This window comes from Pinus tabuliformis, chromosome 1_2 (assembly GCF_031772625.1).
Source record: "Pinus tabuliformis cultivar Carrire ecotype Pingquan chromosome 1_2, CPIR1, whole genome shotgun sequence".
Taxonomy (NCBI): domain Eukaryota; kingdom Viridiplantae; phylum Streptophyta; class Pinopsida; order Pinales; family Pinaceae; genus Pinus; species Pinus tabuliformis.
Window position 1 is genome coordinate 706,040,137 of NC_142298.1, and position 7,233 is coordinate 706,047,369.

Consider the following 7,233-nt stretch of genomic DNA (forward strand, 5'->3'; position numbering starts at 1 on the left):
CCAATTAAAATCCAGATTAAATATCCATATCCCAAGGTGTATTTTCAAATCTTGTTTTGAGACTATATGGTCTTCTCCAATTAAAATCCAAATTAAATATCCATATCCCAAGGTGTCTTTTCAAATCTTGTTTTGAGAAGATATGGTCTTCTCCAATTAAATTCCAAATTAAATATCCATATCCAAAGGTGTCTCATCAAATCTACTTGGGAGAAGATATGGTAAGAAAAGTCAAGGATATTAATTGAAAGGATGAGAGGGTAGTCATGACATTAATGATAGGTGGTTGAGGTGGATGGGAGGAAGAGACATAAAAGGGGAAGGATGATGAGAGGAGAGGGGAATCCTTGGTCTTGGTTTTGATTTTGGAGGATTTGGTTTTGGGAGGAATGTGGAGAAAGAGAAGGGAGAGTGTTGGTTTAACTTGGACACACTACAACTGGTTGGACTTAAGCTCAGAGGGCTAGGGAACCATTCCTAGTTGGCTGGGAGGTAAATTCAGTTAGATAATCGAGAGGAGTATCCCAACATAGTCAGGAGCATCTCAACCAAGCTATTGGAACAAGTATTCTTCCATTTATTGATTACTTATGTAAGTGGTTGCAATGGAATTCTTACTTGTTTAATATGTTGTAAATAATTTTAATTGTATATTATCATAAAATAAATGTTGGTTTATAAAAAAATTATTTCCCTTCTTATTGTGTTTAAATTAAATAAATTTAGTTTGTAGTTAGAGGACCCTAGGATGGATCCTCACAAATCATTTAAAAGTCCATACGGACTAAAACCTCTCCCATCGAAGGCTTTCAAAGTCATGGGAGATTGATTGATTGTTGGAGAACCCAAAGCTTTCCAACAAGCAATGGACACAATACATGTTGATGCTCCTTCGTCAATCATTATTCGAAAAACTCGTCGAGTTTTGACATGAACTGGTATCTGAAAAACCAGTTGATGCGGGAGACACGGGATATGATTTTCGATATCAAAAACAATAAAATTGGAGTCATGATGATCTACTTCTCCTATGGCTGATAATAATAACTTCCTTTGTGCTGGACAAGTTTGCAGCACTTCAAGAGACGACATTGTCAAAGGTGACATCACCAAAACTTCAATGATGTTATAGTTCTAAGCAACCCTAGCATGAGGATTAAAGGTTGACTTTCGAAGCATACCCTTAGGAGGCGGACAAATTATCATATCAGGGTTTGGTTTTTCAATATGCAACGGTTTAGAAGAAGGAGAAGTATATGTGGAAGTTTGACTAGCCGGACTGGAGTCATCTCCATCTTCAACAAGACTCTCTGACGTGTAATCTTTGGATCTTGTTTCTACCATAACTTTGGAATACATCATCATAATATCTGCGATGCAAATGAGGAGGATTGGTCATGAGAAACCATTTTACTATCTTGGGGAGGAAAAGGATCCTTCACAACAGTGGGTGTGGGTGAAATTCTAATGGATTTGGAAACTTCGGCATGATGTGGGCACTCCTTGGTGTAATGATATTCATCACAAATTAGGCAAGGATATTGAGGTTTCTTCTTTTCATCAGACGGTTCATTCTTGTTTGATTTATCCTTAGAACGAGTGTCTTGTTTAGCTTTGCCTTTTCCTTTCTTTTTATTTCCGAATGGCTTACCCTTGCTGGTAGATGATTCTACAACGTTAATTTTGAAAGTAATTTCGGGAGAAGGATCTTCTTCAAGTGAATCATATAGAGCCTAAATCTGAGTTTTCTTAGAATTTTTCTTATTGCTCTTAGATTTTTGGCTCACATAACCAATCATGTCATCTGCGGCATGTGATCCTATAAGGGCTGGATTAGTTTGACTAGGTCGGGGTAAATATGGGATCTTTTCATACAAAGTACCAGACTGAGTATAAACAAGATCAAGGTATTGAGCACGAGCAATTACTTTCTCTTTAGTTACAACACCTCCTTTGGCCACATCTTTAGTTATTACTGGTAAAAGAGATTTTATGAACCATTCGGCCAAAATCTGGTCTGGAATGTAAACTTTAACTAGGCGATGTCTTCGTCTCCATTCATGAATGTGATCTGAGATATGGGTTGACGTTGACTGCTTTAAAGAAGTTAAAATTTCAAGTCCATTGTCATATCCAATGGGTAATAAAAAATGGGTCAAAAAAGTTGTAGCAAGGGCATTAAATGTGTTGAAGGAAGCACGCGACAATTCTACATACCATTTGGTTACCGAATCGGTTAAGGTCTGTTGAAAAAGTCGTAATCTAATAGAATCATCGATTAATGAGTTGGACGCGCACCAAAGATGATAGGTCATAACATGGTTGGATGGATCTTCGCTTGACTTACCTTCAAACTTAGGAATATCACTAGGAAAATTAGTAAGAATGGTTGGCAAAAATGGTAAATAAAGAAGCGAATCATTAGTTAACTGAGAGAGGTCACACAAATCCAAAGTTGCAATGAAGGGCAACTTGCAATTAGGATCTTGAGATGGATATTGATAACCCTGAGGGACGAGTCTTGTACCGGGAGGAGGGTACCCAAGATATCCTGGGATAGGCTGAGCAGTTGGAATCTGCATACCTCTTAGATATCCAGGATGAGCAATACCATATTGTGGTTGTATAGGTTGTTGAAACGTATGACCTAGGTATGGTTGATTTTGAAAAGGGAGACCCTGACCCATTTGACCTTGAGAAAATTGTCCTTGAAAGGGTTGATTTTGCAAAGGTTGACCTTGGAGAAATTAAGCTTGAAAAGGTGGACCTTGAACAAACTGACTCTGGGGTAAACCTTGGAAAGGTGGCCTTTGAAATGGTGTTTTCATATATGGGACGTTAGGTTGTACAACAGGTATTGGGTATTGACGAAATTGTAGGAATGGATTGAACACTAGATACCTGAGGTAAAGACTAAACAAGGGTTTGCATCATAACTTGTGATATAAATGGGACAGTTACTTGCAATACTCTTGGAACAGGAGTTTGAGGCGAACCTAAACCTAGGTTCTGAATAGTCGTTGGTATAGCATAATATGCCAAGGTTTGAGGAGTACTTGGGACAGGATGCAGAAGTGGTTGTTGGGTAGGTGTCGATGGATTAACCTGGACGGTTGGTTGGACTTGAAGAGGAATTTGTTGTATAGGTTGTCCAATAGGTTGAACAAGTTGTTACAAAGGCACTTGAGAAGCAACAAGAATTGATTGTTGATTAACGAAGGGTTACAGATTGTATTCATTCTAGGGTAAGGCATTCCAATGATGGGTTGAGGCATGACATGCTGACCAAAACCAGTTTGAGGCATTTGAGCATAATTAAGGTAATTCGTGACAGGAGTTGCGCCCCAGATATAGGGTAAGATCCACCAAAAGGTTGTCCTCCGAGTGGAGGATATGAGGATTTCCCCCCAGGCAAGTAATAACCACTTGTTGGGTTGGTTTGTGGATTACCAACATTACCAGAAATCATATTAATAAAGTGTTCAGATGTCAAACCTTCATTGGTAGGATTAATTACACCAGTTGACATGTTTGAAGATGAGTTCGAGGAAGAAGCTCCTAAATAAGCTCCCGCAAGAGAGTGATATCCAGGTGGTAGAAAACCACCATACAATGTTGACTCTGGAGAAGTAGAAAACATAGATGTGTTTGATGAGGTACTTCTAGAAGCCATCATAGACCAGTCAAAACCTGGTACGGTAGAATAAGGAGTCGTGTATCGCAGAATCCCTTGTCCTAAAAAGTTCAAGGGTGTAAAATACCAAGGGTCAGGGTGAAGAGATCTAAACAAAAGCTCTGAGATATCTATAGGTTCACTGGTAGAAACTATTGGTTCTTCCTCTTCGTCCGAAACAAGTTCTTCAATAGCAATGAGACCAGGAGGGAGACTATCAGTAATAATAAGTTTCACACACAGTGAAAGTGGAGGATCTGGAATATGTGTTGTCTGATGCTTAGAAATATCAGACTCAGGTTCGTCAATATCTGGTTCATAAATGGGATTTGTATATGAAAAGTCTCCAATATCTGATTCAGTTTGAACGAGTTCAATAATTTGTAAATCAGTTGCTTCTGAGTGTGATGTTAATTTATGAGTTTGATCAAATTCAGTTTTCATTACTTCAAATTCAGTAGATGTTATCGGTTGATTAACTTCAATTCCTCTTACATCAAAGCCTATAATAGTAGAATTTTAAGTTTTTGTTGCAGTTCCAGAACCTGATGTTTTAGATTTTTTGGTTTTTATCTTTTCTAACTAACTTGGTGTACACTCAGGGGGATCCCTAAGTACCCTACGTGATTGTCTTGGTAATTCCACCACAATGAAAAAATTTCAATTGATCAATTACACAATATCTAGATTACACCTAAAGTCTCTAGAAAGTTAAAAAACACACACACACGCATAGAAAGTAACATGCGCTAAAAATCTAGGAGTTCAAACCATACAAACTGACACTTCATAGAGATCAATAATTACTAGTTGGTGATGAAATCCAATGTCGCGGTGATCAAGGTGAAAATATTTATAGAAATGAGCGTTTGGAACCAGTTACCCTCACAACCAGATTAATGAAACAATCTCGTGCAAGTAACTCTGCTATAAACCATCTCGAGCAAAGATTACCCTCCAAAAAGTCCAAGTGATTCTAGTCAACGTCTGTTCCAGGTACAACAGGACCTTCCCTTTGTCATCACATTAGGTAGAGCCCTAGGATTATAGTCACTAAGTTTACCAAATACAACAATTTTACCTGGGGGGACAGTCACAGATCGGACATACACGCAAGGGCAGAGTAACAAGCTCAATCCCCTTAAAGGCTCCTCCACATGATCAATTAGAGGTTTACTTTCAAGTGACCCCAAGTACCTTTCAGTACCATTGTAATACATGCAAATCACTATATCTAGGTCGATGAAGTGGGTACGATCACTTCACCAGATTCGACACAATCTCGTGCTTAACTCATGTACAAGAAGAGATTCCCAAAGCAAAACAAAAATAATTGGATTTTCTCTCCCTAACTCAAGATTCTGTTGTTCATTTGTAGCTTTGGAAAGTTTAATTCCTTCCCTATTCCAAATCCCTACACTTACGCTACTGTAGGTGACAAGAGCTTGCTGACGATGCTGGACCCACCAACATGTCAGGGGATCTCCCCGGTAAGAAGTCCCAACTAGACCTCAGACCGTTTGGCGTAGGAGTCCCAGTAGTGGGTCATTCGGTATCGCCTTGACCGTGGTTGCACATAAAGGCAAGTAAGCTGTCCCTATTGGTAACAAGGGTGTGACATAAGCAACAAGTCAAGGAAGGTGCATGAGCAGTTGTAACACACGAAGGGTGAGGTGATTGCGCCCCTTGGAAACCTGTGAAAGCACGAAGTTAAGAAGGGAACACACGAGCAAAGATGCATCACAAACTGGAAGGAAAGTGAGCTAGCAATCCAAAGTGATGGTTAAACCAACAACACATTTCAATAAGATTCATACATACTTATATAGGAAAGCCATACATGCATGCGTAAGAAAACATATACATATATCATTTAGAGTAAACAAGATAGTTGAAATACAATACGACATATGCATGAAATGTGTTGGCTCTGTTATATTAAGAAGTGAAAGTTCCAATCATACAATACAACCATGACCAACCACTAGTTCCGACAGCAGAACGTTACAGTCACTGCCGCCTGCTCCTCCAAAGAGATATACTAGCTCTGCATAGTGGAGAAGCCAAGGCTCGTTACAGTACTCTCCAAGCTTTCTCTAAGATACTCCTATTAGAAGCTTGGCTGACCAAAAGCCTCTACATTGTGTTATGAGGGACTATACATAGCAAAGGGTGGGGTGGCCCTTGAAATTCCCCTTTGTGATTGTTCATCTACCCTCATGACTCTTCATCTACTCTATGACTATTACATCCAACTATCGACACTTGAACTTCCACTTGACAAGACGTTACATACAATCTGCACATGTACCCATGTGAGACAAAATAGGTTTGAGCAAGCCATGTAAGACATCAGTATGACTCGGACAACTGTGGGAAGACCAGCTCTTCGACATCCTCACGATGGTTGATGGTGGAAAACTAATGCCAAGCTTGGTAGTCCGTGATGGTGTCCATGTACTCTATGGTGACATCTTTCTAAAAGCAAACTCTTGCCTCTATTGCATTTGGGTACACTGCTCGAGCTCCTTTGTCCAACTCTTTTGATAACATGTGCATCATTGTCTTGAGTGCGGCCAAACCAGCAACATGCTGATGCATGGTGTCTGCACTGATCACCAAGTCTATGCTGGTGGCTATGCACATCAACTTGTCAAAGTACGAGAGTCGGACTTGTGCCTTTGTCTTTTCCTTTGTGAGTGTCCCAATAGATGGGATCACATGTGCGCGCATAATAACATTCATACTCATGAATACCTGTGCATGGGAAGCCTGCAGACTAGTGATGATCTGCTCGAGATCTTCATAGTTCCGGATCTGATTCCGGATGCGTGCCTTCAGCTCGACCACTTTAGGCTTCATCATCTTGGGCAAGTGTAATGGGGTTTCCTTGTGTCTAATTTCCATGTTTGCATGTAGTCAACAACAGTATACACATTTAACAAGATACGTGCTCTCCTAGCACATCGTTGCTGCCAACCATTGAGATGGACAACTTCTTTATGCATGGTACCAAACTTGGAATACAATGTCTGCATGATTGACTCAAGGGACAATACTTCATCCAATATCACCTTCTTCAACTTTGCTCGAGCAGATGCTATAACCAGTTCTCCTCCCTGCTTGGCCATCTGTAACTCCTTAACCATTCGCTCGTTCTCTACTATCAGGAAGCGAACACTCGAGCTAGTGGCTTCAGCATATGCTTTAGTAGCATCAGCCAATGTTGCCGGATGCTTGCACACATCAGACATGATCACTCATTCCTCAAACTATGCAGGATATGTGTTGTCATATGGAGTAGACACTATGTGAGATTGCACAACTCTATGCTACGACTTGTCAAATGATATGTTTTGTATCTCCTTGGTCACTTGGTACTTGCTCTGCTTCCAGATCTGGTGAAGCTGGTGGGTCGACCTCTTGGTGGTAAGGCACGAGTTCGATGTCTTGATCTAACTCTTGTTGCTCCATATCCGTATCCATCTGCTCAAGTCCTTGTTCGATCTCTTGAGCGAAGTCTTGATCGTGCGACTGCTCAACCTGTATGCTTGGTGCCA